The sequence below is a fragment of the Macaca mulatta genome, chromosome 7, assembly GCF_049350105.2.
Source record: "Macaca mulatta isolate MMU2019108-1 chromosome 7, T2T-MMU8v2.0, whole genome shotgun sequence".
Classification (NCBI taxonomy): Eukaryota; Metazoa; Chordata; class Mammalia; order Primates; family Cercopithecidae; genus Macaca; species Macaca mulatta.
The window spans coordinates 39,919,065-39,940,497 of record NC_133412.1 but is presented as its reverse complement, the minus strand read 5'-3'; the positions used below and the strand labels follow the sequence as shown (position 1 = coordinate 39,940,497).

At 41.9% G+C, this 21,433-nt stretch overlaps 1 protein-coding gene across 14 annotated transcripts in view; it reads right to left on the bottom strand.

Moving 5' to 3' along the window:
* The window catches only part of TLN2 (talin 2), a 455,280-nt gene that overhangs the window by 243,420 nt on the left and 190,427 nt on the right, over positions 1–21,433 (bottom strand). For all 14 annotated transcript variants that reach the window (XM_077939528.1, XM_015142407.3, XM_077939524.1 and 11 more), the window contains one exon: positions 7,059–7,134. The gene's annotated coding sequence lies outside the window, so the exon portion shown is untranslated. The remainder of the gene's footprint in view (positions 1–7,058; positions 7,135–21,433) is intronic.

Here is a 21,433-nt window from a genome sequence, read left to right as displayed (position 1 = left end):
GGCTCCTGAGAGAGGCAATGGGGTGACTGAGAACCTAGAAGAACTGGAGGCTAGATTCAAGACAGCTGCTGTGATATAAAAGGGAAATCCATTTAAACATACTCCACTAAGGGGCAAAAGGGTGAGGACTTCAGGCTCTGAGGATTAGAATCCCACTCTACAACTAGGTTCCGATGGGAACAGCATCTATTTAATCATAATACAGGAAACACCACTTGTTGATTTTTAACATTCAGAATCCAAAGATAAAATCATGGAAGGCTTTACTGAGTAGAGACAGGGTTTCGCCATGTTGGCCAGCCTGGTCTCAAACTCCTGACCTCAGGTGATCCTGCTGCCTTGGCCTCCCAAAGTGCTGAGATTACAGGCATAAGCCACTGCACCCAGCCTTATAATTAAAATGTTAAAATACAGTAACAAATAAAAATTGTAGAACATGCGATAACGTGTCATTTTTAAATATGTATTATCATAGAATGACTAAATCAAGCTATGTTAACATATGTATTACCTCACATATTTTTTGTGACAAGAACACTTTAAATCTACTCTTAGCAATTTTCAAGAATACATTATTAAGTGTAGTCAACATGCTGTGCAATAGATCTCTTGAACTTACTCTATCTAACTGAAATTTTGTATCCTTTGAACAACATCTCCCCAGCACTGGTAACCACGTCTACTTTTCTGAGTTCAACTTTTTTAGATTCCACATGTAACTAAGAACGTGGGTATTTGTCTTTCTATGCCTACCTTATTTCACTTAAGGTAATGCTCTCCAGGTTCATCCACATTGTTATGAATGACAATCTCCTTTAAGGCTGAATAGTATTTCATTGTGTATGTATACCACATTTTCCTTATCTATTCATCCACTGATGGACACTTACGATGATTCCATATCCTAGCTACTGTGAACAGTGCTGCAATGAACATGGGAGTGCAGACATCTCCTCAACATGTAGGGTTACCGGATCATATGGAAGTTCTATTTTTAATTTTTTGAGGAGTCTCTAATCTGTTTTCCATTATGACCCTATTAACTTACATTCTTTCCAGTGATATACAAGCATTCCCTTTTCTCCACATCCTCGCCAACACTCGTTATCTTTCATCTTCTTTTTTTTATTGAGATGGAGTCTGCACCCAGGCTGGAGTGCAATGGCGCAATCTCAGCTCACTGCAACCTCTACCTCCCAGGTTCAAGCAATTCTCCTGCCTCAGCCTCCCAAGTAGCTGGAATTACAGGTGCCCACCACTACGCCTGGCTAATTTTTGTATTTTTAGTAGAGATGGGGTTTCACCATGTGGCCAGGCTGGTCTCAAACTCCTGACCTCAAGTGATCCCCACCTCAGCCTCCCAGAGTGCTGGGATTACAGGCGTGAGCCACCTCACCCAGCCCATCTTTCACTGTTTTGATGATAGCCATCCTAACAAGTGTGACATACTATCTCACTGTGGTTTTAATTTTCATTTCCCTGATGATTCGTGATGTTGAGTATTTTTTCATATACCTGTTGGCCATTGTGTATCTTCTTTTGAGAAATGTCTATTCACATTCTTTGCTCATTTTTTAATAGGATTATTTGTTTTCTTACTATTGTTTGAGTTCCTCATATATTCTGCATAGTAACCCCTTATCAGATGCATGATTTACAAACATTTTTTCCCATTCTCAGGCTGTCTCCTCACTCTTGATTGTTTCCTAAGCTTTGCAGAAGTTTTTTAGTTTGGTGTAATCCCATTTGTCTATTTCTCTTTTCATTGCCTGTACTTTTGTGTTTACATCCAAAAAAACTCCTTGCCCAGACCAATGTCACAGAGCTTTTCCCGTATGTTTTCTTTTAATAGTTTTACTGTTTCAGGTCTTATATTGATGTCTTTCACCCATTTTGAGTTGATTTTTGTATATGATGTGAGATATGGTCTAATTTCATTTTTTTGCATGTGGATATCCAGTTGTCCCAATACTACTTATTGAAGAGACTGCCCTTTCCCCATTGTGTGTTCTTGGCACCTTTGTCAAAACTCAATTGAGGTGGGCATGGTGGCTACATCTGTAATCCCAGCACTTTGAGAGGCTGACATGGGAGGATCACTTGAGCCTAGGAGTTTGAAACCAGCCTGGGCAACATAGGGAGACCTTGTCTCTCCAAAAATTTAAAAATCAGCTGGGCATGGTGGCACATGCCTGTAGTACTAGCTACTCAGGAGGCCAAAGTGAAAGGATCACTTGTGCCTAAGAGGTCAAAGCTGCAGTGAGTCGTGATCTCACCACAGCACTCCAGCCTGGGTGTCAGAGAGAGATCCTGTCTCAGAAACAAAACCAAACAAACAAATAAGTAACAACAGTAACATTCAATTGACCATAACTGTGGATTTATTTCTGGGCTCTCTATTCTGTTCCACTGGTCTATGTGTCTGTTTTTATACCAGTACCCATGCTGTTTCGATTACTACTGCTTTGTAGCATATTTTGAGGTCAGGTAGTAAAATGCCTCCAGCCTTGTTCTTTTCGCTCTAGATTGCTTTGGCTATTCAGGGTCTTTTGTGGTTTCATACAGATGTTTCTTATTTTTAGCCATTTGCATACAATATTTTGACTTAAATTTTTTAAATAAAAGATCCTCCATAAGACCATTGTTTAGATCACAGCAGTAGGATTTTCCTCAACGTTTATCAGGCTTTATAGTGGTGTGTTGACAGCACTGCAGCTGGCCTTACATGTGTTTATTTTAATCTTAGTAAAGTCATGTTTACACTCTATAAGTAGTACACTAGTTATTTTATGGATTTGGAAAGCTGTCCAATTCTCATTTATTGTAAACAGAATAGAATGGCCATTTTAGATCTTCACAGTATGGAATTTCGCAGCTAAAAAAGAAACGTGATTGCTTTTAAAGGTTCAAGTTCTACAAAAAATTACTCAATTGCAGATAAATGTATTCTAGAGTCATCGAGTCCATGAAATCCAATCAATTCTTACATAGAAGAGTCTCAAATCTTGAGTTCTCCAGGCGGGCTTAACATGGAAAGAAATTAACTGATGAACATAATTAGCCAAAAAATGTAAGGAAACAGCATATCCTATTATACCATGGATTAGTAAGTTTAATTATGAAAAATAGCCTGGAATTTTTTTTTTTTTTTTTTTTGGTGACAAGAGTCTTGCTCTGTCGCCCAGGCTGGAGAACAGTGGCAGGATCTTGGCTCACTGCAACCTCTGCCTCCCAGGTTCAAGTGATTCTCCTGCCTCAGCCTCCTGAGTAGCTGGGATTACAGGCACCCGCCACTACATCCGGCTAGTTTTGGTATTTTTAGTAGAGATGGGGTTTCACCATGTTAGGCTGGTCTCGAACTCCTGACCTAAGGTGATCCGCCCACCTCGGCCTCCCAAAGTGCTGGGATTACAGGCATGAGCCACCGCATCTGGCCTAGCCTGGAAATTGTTATTGTTGTTCTGAAACATTTACTAAGCACAAACAGCAGAGTGAGGAGCCCAGCCTAGGTCCAGGAATCTTGATTGACAGTGCCAAGGAGGATTCTCAGTCACTCAGGGAGCCTGTAGGTGGGAGAGCAAGTGATGCCTGCAGTCATCAAGAAGCATAATCTAAAGAATCAGCTAATGGAGGGTGGCAGGAAGACAAAAGTGCATAACAGGTTACATTTTTAATGAAGTAAAGGAAGCATAGACCAACTTCTCTTCACTGACATCAGAGCCCTTAAGTGACTGGTACAGAATGACAAAGAGCTGCAAAGATCCTCCTTTGAATTTCACAGATTCAACAATTCTCCCTAAACAGCAGTGGGAACTAAAAATTCCCTGAGAGCCAAAAACAGTAGTTTTCATTGAAAATAGATTTTAAAATATTTTTCTTACAAGCCTTCAGGGAACACAGAGGTAAGGTCAGAATATTGCATTTAATCTCAAATTCAGAATATATCACAAGTCATTACATAAAATGCTAAAAAAATCATTTATCATTCCCCCACCCCATCTATCAATCTCTCTTTTCTCACATGCACACACATCCGTGCATGCATGTAACTCTTTAAAGCATCATGTTTATTCCTGCAAAGCGTGGCAGTCTCAAATTCTCAATTGCTCATCTCTACAAGATCTCATCCAGAATGTCTTAGCCTTATGAAAGGCTCAAGAACATGACTGATTGGTTACATTGTTCATTCATTAACTTTTATTCAGACTTGGACTGGTCCAGATCACTGAAAGCAATTCTCCTTCCTCTGGTTCATGTCAAAATAAAAGCTCCTGCTGGCATTTACTCATGACTTTATATACTTTCAGACATGTTAGGACTTCAGGTAACCCTCATATTCCTATACATTTAAGACAAATGTTTCTGTTGTTGTTCAATACAGCTTATTCCCAAAAAGGAAAGAGAATAAATATTCCCGGGTAGAGGAAACCCATGTGAAGCATACCAATTAGGCAGTAAACCAACAGTTGACAGAACAGAAAACAACTAGGTAAGTCTGTCAAATTTCATTTAGGTTTCCCAGAAAATCAGAATGTTAAGACAAATGAAAGCCAGAAATGACTAAGGGAGAGTTCCAAAGGACTGAACCACCATATTCCAATCAACGCAGAGCACACGTAACTTCTCAGGACTCTCAGAAGCAGCTAGGATTGTGCAGGCTTCTTGGAATAGGTATTGCCGCTCTTCTCCACATTATTTTGCTGTGCTAAATAATTCAGTCCTTTATTCCCTCTGTCTTCCTCCCACCCTCATCCTCACACATATCCCCAATACCCCAAGGAGAAGTAAACAGAAAGCAGTTTTCCATTTCCCACAGATGACGGCTTAAGAATCCACCTGGAACACTCCTTCCAGATCTGAAGTCTTGGGAAAGGCTTCGATCTGATGTGTTTCCTGTCCACTGTGCCCCAGGTCTTTCAGCCAGATCAGACCACTCAGCACCCTCTGTGGGTCCTCAAAGGACAATGTCCACCCCTGGATTCTCAGATGGTCCTCTGGGCAGGCAAGCTCTGCTCCATCCTGAGCACACCTGATTGTCATCAGCTCAGAACTCTGGGCTGTGCCCTCGACCTCCACACCCAGCCTGGAGCTTCTCACACCCAAGGTGTGCACTGGTCTCTTTGGAGTCTGGTATTCCACTCGCCTCACCCCTGGCTCTCAGCATCCCCACATCCCAGGCAGATACATATCTGTCAGATCACACCTGGCCAGAGGCTGCCTCACAATGGTTGAAAGGAAGGAGTCTGCACACTTCCATCAGGTTACTTAAAACTGTCCATTGTTGTCTTTACCTTGACCATGGTGTGACTCAAAGCTAAACTGGATGTTCTCATAAATGGGCCATTTTTACTCAAGGTTCCCAACAGAATCCCTTCTGTTTGGCCCTCTGACCATGCTAGCGATCACAGCATTTTCTGGAAACAGGCAATGTACAAGTAAAGTAGCTTTCTCTCCTGCTTCAGAGGAATGATACAGTCTTAGAGACAGAAGGGCCCTCAGCAGTCATGTGCCCCAGTATTTCCCAAACACCAGTTCTCAGACCAATTTTGGTTAGTCTATCGCTGCTAGTCACTGCACTACAGAAAAACAAGGAAGACATAGGAAATAAACAGCACTTTCATAATGCCAAATATGTACAATCTAAGGACAAATTTAGGAATAATCCTATTCTTTTAGTATTATTTTCTCTTCAGCGAAATTATGTTAGTAGATGGTACTAATTATTTTGTAAAAATAAACCTTTGATTATTAAAAATTCCACACACAAAATACAAAGAACAGTATGTAAATATATAGTGAACCCTCATTACTTATCCAGCTTTAATCATCAACTTTCTTTATATACAGCCAAAAAAAATTAGAAATAGGTCCTGAAATCGTTTTTCCTATTCCACAAAATTTGAAAGTATAGACATGACCAGGTTAGGCCAATTTACACCTGAAGAGAAGGACACCAAGATTAACTAACCTGTCCCAAGTTCTGCAGCTGGTCAGGAACAGAACTGATACATCTGGGGTGTGCCACGATACAGCTTCTGAGTAAGAGCATCAACTAAGACTGGCAGAAGAACCCTGTGTCTCTGCCCAGGATACTTCATACACACTACTTGGGATCATACAACTCTCCCAGGACAACCAAAGAAGGAAAACAACAATCTACAACCAAAGTTTACTTTATCTCATGCTAGACAATTGTTTCCCAACCATGGAGGGCTCCAGGAACTACCAGCCAGTTTCAGTTCAAAGACTACCGGAGATATCAATGACAGACTAGATAAAGAAAATGTGGTACATATACACCATGGAATACGATGCAGCCATAAAAAAGAACAAGATCATATCCTTTGCAGGAACACGGATGGGGCTGGAGGCCATTATTCTCAGCAAACTAATGCAGAAAACCAAATACTGCATATTCTCACTTATAAATGTGAGCTAAATGATGAGAACACACAGAAACAAAGGGGAAGAGAGAAGAACAACACACACTGGGGCCTAATGGGGCGTGGAGGGTGGGAAGAGGGAGAGGATCAGGAAAAATAACTAATGGACACTAGACTTAATAGCTGGGTGATGAAATAATCTGTACAACGAACTCCCATGACACAAGTTTACCTACGAAACAAACCTGCATGTGTACCCCGAACTTAAAATAAAAGTTAAAAAAAAAAAGACAAAAAGACCACTAGAAGTTTCTGCATTAATTCCTTACCCAGCACTTACCCCCTCAAACCACCCTAAGAGAAGATTTATGAAGCAAACCAGGGTGAATGAATGAGAATTCACACTATAAGGTCCAATATGATTTAAAAAAAAAAAAAACCGCTACTCAGCTCCTCCTCTAGGCCCCTATCATCACCTCACCAAAGTACCACGAGGAAAAATCAGACAGGAATGGGAATATTAGGACCGGGCACTCTATACACCTGCCTCGCAAAACCACAGGAAGATCAAATGAGACAGCATAACAGACAGCAGTTTTAACATTTTATAAAACTATACCAATGCAGGGGGTTGGCCAATTGATGAGAATAAAGTATCTTTGCTAAAGGACTTACCTTAAATTCTCAGTTTCTATTAAGAGTGGATTTCCCTGAATATATCCTGAAGCATGTGAGAAGCCTCCTGCAGCACCTAAAATAATAATAAAAATCATCAGAATCAAGTAATGTTTTTGAAAAAGAATCTCAATCTATACATCTGGTCATTTCCCCCACACTAAGCATGAAAGGAAATAACTCAGGAAACAATGAATTTCCGCCACAACACGTGGGATGGGAATTTTCTTTACCCACAGGGAATTCAGGTCCCAAGACACTTATTTTGAAGACCAAAATCATGTTACTGCTGGCAAAGAGACAAAACACATTTTCTTCTTGTGGTAGGAATGCTTTAATGGCTTTGAATTTAAACATAAACCAAATACAGACACATCCACCTCCCTCAAGGTCGGAAACAAAAATCTCAGGCACTGCACTCTGCTTCTTTTTAAAATTAGTTTACACGAGGCGCTCTTGTCTTCTTTTTTTTCCTATTTAGTTCCTCTAACACATCTGTGAAGTGGTCCCTTCTTGATTTTGCTGTTCCCATGTGGCTCCTGGTTCTCTAAGGCACTGGGAACTTGCTCTGTGGAAACCCAATTTGAAGCAGAGAAGCGCTATAAGCAATTGTAGAAATCAACAAAATGGCCTAGCCACAGTTAACGAACAGGCGCCTGCGTGAGAACATGCACACGTATCTACGAAACAGAATAAACATCCAGATACAGAACGAAGGATTCATATGAAACAGTCCCAAGTACGTGCAATCAAATCTGGGTGTACGGCAGACTAGTTAACAAACGGTGTTCGTTAGCATTTAAGAGAAGAAAACTCTACATCTCTCTCTCCCTACCTATGGAACAAACTCAAAATAAAAGGTTCCTTATTTTATTTTATTTTATTTTATTTATTTATTTTTTTTGAGACGGAGTCTCGCTCTGTCGCCCAGGCTGGAGTGCAGCGGCGCGATCTCTGCTCACTGCAAGCTCCATCGCCTCCCAGGTTCACGCCATTCTCCTGCCTCAGCCTCCCTAGAAGCTGGGACTACAGGCGCCCGCCACCACACCTGGCTAATTTTTTTGTATTTTCAGTAGAGACGGGGTTTCACTGTGTTCGCCAGGATGGTCTCCATCTCCTGACCTTGTGATCCGCCCGCCTCGGCCTCCCAAAGTGCTGGGACTACAGGCGTGAGCCACCACACCCGGCCTTATTTTATTTTTTGACAAAAGTATCGTTTTTAAAATTTCTGTTCTCTTTTTGCCATTCAAAAATTTTAGATTAAAAAAATTGTTACTAGCTACATGTCGCAGTCCTTTATACTTCCATATTGTGGTGTCATTCTTAAAAAGGCCTTTCCTATCTCATGTATATATATGATATATATATATATATTTATATCATATATATACAAATATATATATATTTTTTTTAAGACAGAGTCTCCCTCTTATTGCCCAGGCTGGAATGCAATTGCACAATCTCAGCTCACTGTAACCTCTGCCTCACAGGTTCAAGCAATTCTCCTGCTTCAGCCTCCTGAGTAGCTAGGGTTACAGGCGTCCATCACCACACCCAGCTAATTTTTGTATTTTTAGTAGAGACGGGGTTTTACTATGTTGGCCAGGTTGGTCTCGAACTCCTGACCTCAGGTGATCCATCCACCTCGTTCTCCCAAAGTGCTGGGATTACACACGTGAGCCACTGCACCCGTATTTCTTTATAGTAACAAAAACAGACTAAGATAGTCTTAAAAATAAACAAGAAAATTAATACTCCCTTCAAAATGGATAAAGAAAATTAAATTTTTCATAAGAGTCTTAAAAAATATAACAGCAAGAAACATACGAAAATATAACAACTATACTAACAATAAAAATATGTAATTTTAGGCCAGACGCAGTGGCTCACGCCTGTAATCCCAGTACTTTTGGGAGGCCAAGGCTGGCGGATCATGAGGTCAGGATATCGAGACCAGCTAACACACTGAAACCCCATCTCTACTAAAAATACAAAAAATTAGCCGGGCGTGGTGGCGGGCGCCTGTAGTCCCAGCTACTTGGGAGGCTGAGGCAGGAGAATAGCATGAACCCAGGAGGTGGAGCTTGCAGTAAACTGAGATCGCGCCACTACACTCCAGCCTGGGTGGCAGAGCGAGACTCCGTCTCAAAAAAAAAAAAAAAAAAAAGTAATGTAAGAAAATGGAGACCTTATTTGTACCTATCAGACTGGTAAAGATGACAAAGACCAACAACAAATAGCCAATGATATGGGCAGTTTCATGAAGGGAATATAAATTGGAAACGTCATTCTGTAGCCACCTGGGAGATTATGTCAGCATATAAGTTGGCATGCCCTTTGATCCAGTAATCGTACTTCTAAGAATTCACTCAAGGTAGATAATTAGGGAAGAAGAGAGATGGATACACATGGCCTTGTTTGTAATTATGAAGGGAGGAGGATAAATGCCCCTAAAGGCCCACAGATATGAGGCATGCTGAGTGAGCCACATAGACATTGAAAACAATTTTGGAGATCTATATTTACTGATATGAAAAGATATCCATTATATACTTCTGAGTGAATAGGTAAATGACCACATGTAGTATGATTCATTTGAGTGTGTGTATTCTTGGATGTCCAGAGAGATGTCTAGAAGGATGTTTATCAAAATAGTTATGATTCTGGTTATCAAAATGTTAGATGATTTTTACTTCTTATGCTGTTTGAATTTCATAAAATGAACAATCATTATTTTTCTAAATACAATGGAGCTACTTAACTTTTAAAATCTCACGTTGAAGTTAAGGAATATACAACATCAATGTTCACTCTCCTTCTCTATCAATTTTTCCTCCCTGACTTTACTGACATTCGTGCACACATGTGCTCTTAGTGAACACTGGGTAGAGAGTTAACCTTCCTCGAATCAGCTCCCATTCATTCCCGAGGGCCATGTCACCCCTGCCTTTGGGTCCCTAAGATAGTCTATAGCCCTGTTATAAATCTCCCTTTCACTTACGCTAGATAGAGTGAGTGTGTTACTGTAACCAACAGAATCCCATCTAATGCAGTGCTTCTTTTTCCTTTCCATTTCATCTTCTCAATCATTGCACACCATCTGAAAACAGAATAATCCTGTAGTCATATGAGTGAAGATTTACCACACAAGTTCAACTAATGTTTATGTACCACAGCTAAAGTAACTGAAGAACCTCAAAGCTGCTATGAAAACAGGCAAAAAACTATTTCAAGAGGCAGGTAGATTCATTCCTGACTAACAAGGGAATTGATGAAGAGATTTTCTGAAGAAGAATAAAAACAAAGGAGACTAATTGTACAGATGGGCCGTTCCTTGTGGTTAAAATACTTTCCATTATGTGTAACCACTTCACAGATTTATTTTTATTGGGTTATATTTATATATGAAATAAATTTTTCTATGGAGATTATAAAATACAGAAATGTATCCCCATAATGGGCCCAAAATGTTTACTTTATCTCCAGCAAACAAATTTATTCTTCTCATTTTCCTTTATTTGTAAAAGTTCAGGAGTCCCATGTAATACATGTATCTTCATAATGGCATAATTATAAACTTGGCTAAAAAGTCATAACTCCTTGTAGATGCACAAATCTTTTTATAGGTATGTTGGATATAAAGTACAAATCTAATTAACCCCCTTCATCTGCTGGCAGCTTCTTCTTCCCCACACAATTTTCCTAGAAGTTAGACAAAGGACAAGAACCACTCTCCAATTTCAGAGATGAGCAGTCATGAGACTTAACATAGATTAAGTATCTGTGACTCCAAAGCGCAATACACCCCCCACCCCACCCCCAACACACGGGCCACCCAATGTGAACTGCTGGCCTCTCTGATCTGACCCCCTTTAGTGTTAAACAAGTCCACATTTGCGATGGAGATGCATGAGGATTTATGAGACAAAACGTTGCATTTAGGGAAAGCAACAGCACAGCAGTTAAGAGGAAGGTGTCCAATCCTGGTTGGATCATTTACTAGTCATCCGGCTGGGTGTGCCTTAACCTCTCTGTACCTCAGTTTCCTCTTCTGTAATAATGCCAAGGGCAGCCGTGAGGATTAAAGGAGATATTATATCTGATGCAATCAGCAATGCTCAATAGTCAGTGAGCTCCCTTGAGCTCCAGCTCAGGGGGTGCGATGGAAACAGCTCACGCTAGAAACTCGTTCATTGCCTGATCATAACAAGGTCCCTAGAGAACGCTGAGACAGAACATGTCTCCATGGAAGCACACCTACCTGTTTAAAATGCATATTATCAACATGGATAAGATACATCCAAGTAAATAGGAGCTTATTTCAAAGGACCAGGAGCTTGCTATTTAAAGGAAACTTGCTTTAAAGTAACCTTCTCCAGAGTAACATACGATAAATCATTTAGCAGCTCCCATTATGCGCCTTTTCTGGATTATTCTGAGAAGCACAGAAAGATGTGAACAAAAGTCAGCAAAAGCTACTACCTAAAATGCCAGTCACCAACAGCAGGGCATTAAGGCAGGCCTTAACTCTGCTCCTGTATCCCAGACCCTTCCTACTTGCTCAGGGAAGCTTAAATACACCTCTCAGAGTCCACGGTTGCTCATCCTAAGAGCAGAAATGATCATACTCATACTTAGTTAGCTATTTTGACTGTTGTGAGGATGAAATGAGAGATGGGCATGGTGTCTGGAATCCAGTAAGTGTTTGGTAAATGATACACCTAATATTATCATCTCAACAGCATTAAAGAAAAAAGACACATATTAAGTAATCTGATGGAGACAACACCTGGCAGTTTTTCACCATGAGAGTTTTATAGACTGGTTTTCCTCATTTTACTTGGCTTAATCCCCACAGGAGTGTGGGTGTAAGTTGAAGGGGATGTGGAGTGTGCAGGATGTATGCAGCTGAACCCTAACTATGCGCTTTAGACCCATGCAGCCAAGAACCCATTTCTCATCAAATTCCATTAAAAGGGAGGGAACAGGGCGACACCACACTCAGGCTTTGCCCTGACATCAACTGCATGTGTGTAAAAATCAGAATATGGGCTCATATGGGCCCCAGCCCAAGTGTTTTTGCTCTCCAAAGTTTAAAAAAAAAGTGTTTTTATAACATAACACCAGGTAAAGCAGAGAAAATCCAATAGATTTGGCTGAGGATGAACAAGCATTACTCTTGGCTTGAAGCGATCACTAATTTTTGGTATATTTTATTACTAATGAGTCAAAATCATAAAATCCAAGCAGCAAACAAATAAACCAAAAGTTCTCTGGCAGCCGTACACAGACATGGGAAGAGCTGAGGAAAAATTTTGAAAACAAAATTTCCCAACTTCCACCACTTGCCAAGGACTTCCTTGTTTTTGCTGAAGTCTTGAGAATGCTATAATTCGAAGTGTAGCCCAGTGATTAGAGTCAGAAGATATCCGAGACTCCAAGGGGAGATGCCCAATGCTCTGCTCATGGCTTCCCTGCACTGACTTTCCAGCTTGAGGCTGGGGGTTGGGCCAGGGTCAAAGGAAACTCAGTGAAGAGCAAGTAGACAGCGTCAACACCCAAGGACCTCAGAGATGACAATATGCTACCTTGCCCTTTTGCAGGACAAAGAGAAGAGTGAGCCCTAGCAGAAAAGCCCCAGAAATCCTTTTGTATTGCTCTAAAAACAGCATTCCAGCGAACTAGGAGGTAAAAAGTGTCACATGCAAAAAAGATTCTCAGTATAAAGGGGGGAAATGCTGGTTTAAACAAAATTGAGGAGTTTCTCCAATGCAGAATATTCTGGATGTTTTTACATGCTCATGTTGATTTTGAGTAAGGAGCTCTAACCTTAAGTGTGCACAGATTTCCTTTATTTTTGTGGTCTACGTCTTGGGACAAGTGTCCCACGCAATACTTTGGAAAATAATGTTATAATTAGTTCTTTTATGTAAATAATTGCTGAAAGTTCATTTTGTACCACTACATTCACAATTAAATGATTAAGCACAATTCACATAAGTAATCAGGTAATGGTGCCAACAATATCAACTCAAAGTAGCGTAAAATATATGCTTACTAGGAGGGCAAGAGAAAAGGTCTCCTTGTACTGCTTTAATTCACACTATCTTTATGAGCTTTTCACAACAAAAAAAAACCAGAGATGTCATGAATTCTTTATGGTTCTCTAATTCACTGACCCCCCCCCTTAAAATTTTAAAAACAGTTATAATAAAAATAAATTAGTAATACGTGTAACTAGAATGGAAACTCCATGAAAACAAGAACTCTCCTTGGTACAGAGCCACATCCCCAGCCCTTGAACAGTGCTGGGTACCAGGATACCCCACAAATATTTGACTGCATGAGTCTAAGAATGAATAAATAAGCTGCTCCTAAACATGCTATTACTACCGCATTTTATGAACTTGCCAAAATATACACTATGCACTTTTATATTTTAAATTGATTTTGAAATGCTCACTATAAAATCATTTTTTATTTCTCTTTTCTGAAAGAAGTTTATTCCCCCATTTTTTTCCCAGCATAGTCTCCCATCTTTTGTAATCCCACCCTCCCCCCAAATAAAGGAGACAGGAGAAAAGAGTATACTTCTTTATAACTTCTGGGTTAGAAGAAACTTTCTGTCTCTAGACCAACTACGATATTCAGTATATTATTATAGCCAATTGTTTTCAATAGAAGTTTAATTAACTGACATTCAAATGCCTAGGAATTTCAATTAGCCAGAGCCACACAGAGGGTCTCCTTTGGGGGAAGGAAAAAGAAACGCATTCATTTTTCAGAAAAAGGCAACTCTACAAAAATAAGCTTTTAACACTGAATTCCTGAAAAAGCAACTGGTCATGGAATATAGGTATCAAGAAATATCCTATATTATTAAATTACACTTAATATTCTGAACATAATGTTTAAAATAACCCTGAGATGTTATAACACCTTCAAATGGACAACTACAAACTTAACTGTTTTTGCTAAACTCCATTATAACAAAGTCTGGCAATGCATTTTAGAAAAATTTGAAACAATTTTTTTTTTTTTTTTAAGGAGGCAGGGGAGGAAAGAGCAGGGATAAAGTGTCTAACTCTTCTTTGGTCATTCAGCAAATTAAATTAATTAAACCCTTCCCCACCCTCAATTCCTTACACAAAGCAGTTAATGGCCAGGGTTTTCCTACTGGCAATCCTCAACTTCTGGTTGGACTATACTCTGATCTACTGTAGCAGCCTTCCCAGGCCCACCTGCTTGCCAGCTTCCTTCCAACAGGTTAAACCAGGTTAACACAGTCACTGGGGTCGGGTCCCCAGTCCCTACAAACTCAAGGCCAAGTTCCCAGGCTGCAGACACCCACTTCCTCACCTCCTGCCTGGCCTGCCTTGGGAGTCTGCTCCACCACCACTGAGCCAGTGCGCCTCATGTCCCCTGCCCTCTGAGCCATTTTCCCCTAAGAGGGCTTTGATGCCCACTCTTACATGTCTACAATGGCCTCCCCACACCCCCATTCAATCTAGCTGTCCATCAAGTTCCACCTGCTCCAAGGAGACTTCATTGACCACATCTCAATTTCTGTACTTCCAAAAGTTTGTTGAAATAATATATTTACATGTCTGTATTTCTCCACAGACTATGAGCTCTTACAGGGCAAGAACTATGACTTCTCCCATATTTTTATCCTCAGCTCAGAGCACAGTTTCTTATACACATTAAGTGCTCAATGAATGACTGAAAAATAGTGACTCCAAGAAACTGGGGCAGGCACAGGGGACCTCAAGAAGCTGAGGTACAGCAGCAGGGTCAGGAATGGGTCAGGTGTGTGTGTGTGTGCGCGCGTGCGTGCACGTGTACACACATCCACTGAAGTTATGGCTGGCTGATTCTATGATCACCCTCCCTGGGACTTCAAGGTTCCAGTTTAAGCCCTCCTTTTCCTCTCTCAGTCGCAGTGATTAGCCCACCATTCACACTTTTTTCTTTTTTCTTTCTTTTCTTTTTTTTTTTTTTTTTTTTTATTAGACGGAGTTTCACTCTTGTTGCCCAAGCTGGAGTGCAGTGGCACAATCTTGGCTCACTGCAACCTCCATCTCCCAGGTTCAAATGATTCTCCTGCCTCAGCCTCCCGAGTAGCTGGGACTACAGGCGCATACCACCACGCCCGGCTAATTTTTGCATTTTTAGTAGAGACGGGGTTTTGCCATGTTAACCAAGCTGGTCTCGAACTCCTAATCTCAGGTGATCCACCTGCCTTGGCCTCCCAAACTGCTGGGATGACAGGCATAAGCCACCATACCCGGACCACTATTCACCCTTTTACTACAAACCTGGGGTCTGTGAATAAACTTCTCTCCTCTTTGGTCTATTGTCAGCTAGGGAGATACGCTGTTTTATATTTATGCCTTCTTTCCCAGCTCCAAAGCAAACAAAGGCTTTCATGCTATAACAATTAGAGAATGAAACAAAAAGATTCCCCTCTGTATGCTATTCCCTCATCCCTGAACCCTAAGAGCATGTGTCTATTACTCTCACTCATTCATTCCAATTTGGTAGCCTTTAAAAGAGCACAAAGTCACACAGCATACCAACAGTAGAAGCTGATCAACACCATAGGTAAGTATTATTCATCAACTACTTGAGTTTTTCTTTTGGGAAAACAGAATGAGAGGTTCCAGTAAAAAGAGCAAGAAGGTACATGTATACAATGGAATACTATTCAGTGCTAAAAAGAAAAGTGCTATCAAGCCATGAAAAGACATGGCGGAAATTAAATCCACATTACTAACAGAAGAAGCCAATCTGAAAAGGCTACATACTACACAATTCCAACTCCATGACATTCTGGAAAAGGCAACGCTAGGGAGACAGTAAAAAGATCAGTGGTTGGGCCAGGCGCAGTGGCTCACACCTGTAATCCCAGCACTTTAGGAGGCCAAGGCTTGGTGGATCACGTGAGGTGAGGAGTTAGGAGACCATCCTGGACAACATGGTGAAACCCGGTCTCTACTAAAAATACAAAAATTAGCCAGGCATGGTGGTGGGTGCCTGTAATCCCAGCTACCTGGGAGGCTGAGGCAAGAGAATCACTTGAACCTGGGAGGTGGAGGTTGCAGAGAGCCGAGATCGTGCCACTGCACTCCAGCCTAGGCAACAAGACTGAAACTCTGTCTCAAAAAATCAATCAATCAATCAATGGTTGCCAGGGGTCAGGGGGTGGGCAGAAGGGAGGAAAGAATAGGCAGCACTAACGATTTTTTGGGCAGTGAAACTACTCTGCATGATACTACAAAGTATCATTCTACATTTTTCCAAACCAAAAGAATGTGCAACACCAAGAATAAACCCTGGCCAGGCGCAGTGGTGCATGCCTATAATCCCAACCCTTTGGGAGGCAAAGATAGGCAGATCACTTGAACTCAGGAGTCAGAAACCAGCCTGGGCAACATGGCAAAACCCCACCTCTACCAAAAATACAAAAATTAGCCAGGTGTGGAGGTATGTGCCTGTGGTACCAGCTACTCACAAGGCTGAGGTAGGAGGATCATTTGAGCCTCAGAGGTTAAGGCTGCAGTGTGCCTAATCTCGCCCTGTACTCTAGTCTGAGCAAGAGTAAGACCCTGGGGAGGAAGGGAGGGGAGGGGAGGGGAACCCTAAGGTAAACTATGGTCTTTAGGTGACAATGATGTGTCAATATAGGTTCATCAATTATAACAAATGCACTACCCTGGCGTGGGATGTTGGTAATGGGGAAACTATGGGTGCCATAGATATAAAGGAGCTCTCTGTACTTCCCACTTAATTTTGTTGTAAACCCAAAACTCCTCTGAAAAAATAAAGTCTGTTAAAAAATAAACAAAATATTTTTTAAAATACAGAGAGAAAGAGGTGTGGTGCTACAGATGCCACCCAGACACTGAAGCCAAGGAACTCCCTATGGGGACTCTCACCACTGCAGGCCAGGGCCTGGGAGAGATGTAGAGTGACACACGTTGGCTTGGCGTGGGGAAACAGACATGGAGGGTCTGGGATCCTCCTGGCCAGGTAGAGATCCTTTCACTGTATCAGAGCACTCCGGTTGAACAGGGGCTGCGCACACAAGACTCCACGCTGCTAGAACTGACCCTGGGAAGGTGCATCCTCCTCCATTTTTATTTTCACTGCCACCCTGACCATTAGCTGGAGGGCTATTCCTCCATGCTCATCACCTCAGGAACTGCTTCCACAGTGACACGATCCAGCTGAAGGACACACAGAGCGAGAACGTGACTTCCTCAAGTGGTGAATCTCACCTGATTTTCCTTACCAGTGGAAACTCTGCCATCTGTAATGAAGTATCTCAGGTCTGTCGCTAGGAAAAGGAGGGGCATCCTCTTCAGGGGACACGTTTCTATGAATACTCACACTGGCTCCATCCTCCAGCCCACAAAGCCTGGCTGCCTGATGCCATGAGCCAACACACCACAACATAAATGCAACAGGAAGAAACAATCAAAGTGTACTGTGAGTCTTCTCAGCCCCCAGCAACCTAAGATAAGTATCACAAACAAGAACACGAGGTCATTTGAGAGGATTCAGCTAATCAAGACTGAATTAGATACTCAGGTATACATAATGTGCAAATCAGGAATACTCACTTTCCATAAAGAAAACCTGTCACCACTTGGCCCTGATTAGCAGCTATTGTAACCCTCAAAATTCATCTTTCCAAAGTGATTTTTCTGCGCTGCTCTCTCTCACCATGTGAAGGCTCGTTTTCATAAAACTGCCACCTGATGTATTTCTCCAAAAGCTAAATTCCTCTTCTCTTCCCTCACATGGCCAGCGATTTTTTGCATATTCGCTATGGCACCTCTCATTCAAAACCCAAACCCCTCCTAACAAACTGTACTTCTTCTTCTCAGTATATTGTAAAAATTAATTCTCCTCAGCCTTGTTTCCCTCCTCCTGGCCCTGAGCTGTCAAACCAAGGCCCCCATTTTCTAAGACGCTCTTTCCCCTGTGGTTCCTCCTACTCTTGCATTTCTCTAAATGTTCATGGGTTTTGTAGGTTTCTCTGCATAAAATGGCAACTCATTCTATCATGTTGTATTCTTTCTAACAACCAATCCACAACATAGGCTGCTAAGACTACACAGAGAAGGAATATTCAAGTGCCCAGCACCGAGCCTGGCACCAGGTCACCCAGGGCCGGGGCATCCTTGCTCCCTGACGCAGTAAGCCTTCCATGCCTCACTCCACTCCTCTGTAAAAGGCCGATGCCAGGGCCTCCCTCACCAGCTGATGCAAGGGACACACAAGCACAGCACACCTGCAATAAATGCTGACCTTCTCTCCCTCCCGACACGCGGCCTCTCAGCTCGCTACCTGGAATCAAATCTCTGTGAGCAGGATGGGGATTCACACCGTTCCTGTATTTCTTTAAAGCATTTTCATGAAGTGGAATATGCAGGAGATGGGGTTTTTTGTTTGTTTGTTTTGAGACGGAGTCTTGCTCTGTCACCCAGGCTGGAGTGCAGTGGCACAATCTCGCTCACTGCAACCTCCACCTCCCGGGTTCAAGTGATTCTCCTGCCTCAGCCTCCCGAGAAGCAGGGATTACAGTCATGCAGGGATTACAGTCATGCGCCACAACACCTGGTTAATTTTTGTATTTTTAGTAGAGACAGGGTTTCACCACGTTGGCCAGGCTGGTCTCGAACTCCTGACCCCAGGTGATATGTCCGCCTCAGCCTTCTAAAGTGTTGAGATTACAGGCGTAAGACACCATGCTCAATGGTATTAAATAATGTTTTCCAGTTCCTGGTGGTTCTGGTTCTCTTTGGGTGATGAGATTTTATAACTTATTTACCACGTCATGTACTATATACGTGTTTAAAATTTTCTTTTAAAAAAGTTAAATACGGCCGGGCGCGGTGGCTCAAGCCTGTAATCCCAGCACTTTGGGAGGCCGAGACGGGTGGATCACGAGGTCAGGAGATCGAGACCATCCTGGCTGACACGGTGAAACCCCGTCTCTACTAAAAAATACAAAAAACTAGCCGGGCGAGGTGGCGGGCGCCTGTAGTCCCAGCTACTCGGGTGGCTGAGGCAGGAGAATGGAGTGAACCCGGGAGGCGGAGCTTGCAGTGAGCTGAGATCTGGCCACTGCACTCCAGCCTGGGCGGCAGAGCGAGACTCCGTCTCAAAAAAAAAAAAGTTAAATACATACAATGTTGACTGCGGCACTATTCACAATAGCAAAGACTTGGAACCAACCCAAATGTCCATCAATGATAGACTGGATTAAGAAAATGTGGTACATATATATATCAGGGAATACTATGTAGCCATAAAAAAGGATGAGTTCATGTCCTTTGTAGGGACATGGATGAAGCTGGAAACCATCATTCCCAGCAAACTATCACAAAGACAGAAAACCAAACACTACATGTTCTCACTCATAGGTGGGAGTTGAACAATGAGAACACATGGACACAGGCCGGGGAACATCACACACTGGGGCCTGTCATGGGGAGGGGGAGCATTAGGAGAAATACCTAATGTAAAAGACGAGTTGATTGGTGCAGCAAACCAACATGGCATACATATACCTATGTAACAAACATGCACGTTGTGCACAAGTATCCCAGAACTTAAAGTATAATAAAACCAAATTTTAAAAGTTAAAAATGTACAAAACAAAGAAAATATCATCATGAACCCCTATGTACTCATCACTCAGCTTCAACAATTACCAACTCATGGCCAAAATTATTTCATCCTAGACCCCCATTTAATTCCTTCCCAGCACTCACTGGAGATTATTTTGAAGCAAGTATCACATATCATATTTAAATATAAGTATTTTAAGAAGTAGTTTTTTGTTTGTTTGTGGTTTTTTTGGGTTTTGTTTTTTTTTTTTAGACAGAGTTTCGCTCTTGTTGCCCAGGCTGGAGTGCAATGGCACTATCTCGGCTCACCGCAACCTCCGCCTCCCAGGTTCAAGTGATTCACCTGCCTCAGCCTCCCGAGTAGCTGGGATTACAGGTGTGCACCACCACACCTGGCTAATTTTGTATTATTAGTAAAGACGGGGTTTCTCCATGTTGGTCAGGCTGGTCTCCAATGCCCAACCTCAGGTGATCCGCCCACCTCAGCCTCCCAAAGGGCGGGGATTACAAGCATGAGCCACCATGCCCAGCAAAGTAGTATTTTCAATAATAAGAAGCATAACAAAGCTGCTTTCACTTAGAAAACAAACTCTCTACTCATTAAAGTTACAGCCATCTTACTCTATCTGATCCCTATGGCACACAGTAAGACAAAGGTGACCCAGGAAAGACACAGCAGGCCTTAGTTGATTCCTGGTGGCACACAGCTGGCCAGGTGACCATGGGCAGGACACGCCTGCCCTCCCAGACCTCACTCCCTGGGGCAGAAACCAGGACATGAGGACTCCTATTCCACCCACCTGCATGAGCCCCTGCTCTCATGGGACAGCAAGGACTTTCTACTCCATTTATGTTCTCAGTGTTTCCCTTGGATTTCCAGAATCAGCTCCTCTACGGAGAGTAACTTAACTCGTACTTGCTCTTTGTCAAAAATAGAATGAATAAATATATATATTCATATAGCAAAGTCTTCTCCAGGAACAAATTTCCTCCATATTACCCTTTTATGTGGGGGGGAATCATTCCATTACCCTTTTCTCCCCTCCAGTGTCTTAAAATGCAAAAAAAAAAAAAATACAGAGCAATGTCTTACTCATGTCTCTGTGGGTCTCTGTCCTTATGGGGCAAGTACCAGCAATTCTCATGCTCCCTCCCTGCCCCTTGGATGAGATTGCCAGTCTACCCCACACAACTCACCTGCTAAAAAACAACCGATGCATCTGGCAGGGGCCTTTGGGGAGGGTACAATTCTATCCCCTCATAGTAGACAGTGGGTCCACTGCTATCCCCTCATAGTAGACAGTGTTCCTCTAGATTCTAATTCCTTTTCACAAATGCATAAACATGTTACATATCAACTCACCATAAATAGTATTATTTGAACACAGCTTTATTTTTATTTTTTATTTTTTTGAGACGGAGTCTCACTCTGTCACTCAGGCTAGAGTGCAATGGCGTGATCTTGAACATAACTTTAAAACAAAAAAATTAACTCAGGCTTCATTTTTGAATTGTTTTGTACACTTCCTTGAATATTCCCTGCCAATTCTCACTAAGATTTAAATATTTACATGTTCTAGTAAGACAATCACCACTACCTTAGAGCATAAAATATCACATAATCACCCCACAGACCCCTGCAGACCAAGAGTCAAAACATTCTATTGCTATTTTAAAAGGCAGTTCCCAATTCCTACTTTCAACCTTACAAATAAACAGAATAAGACAAAATTA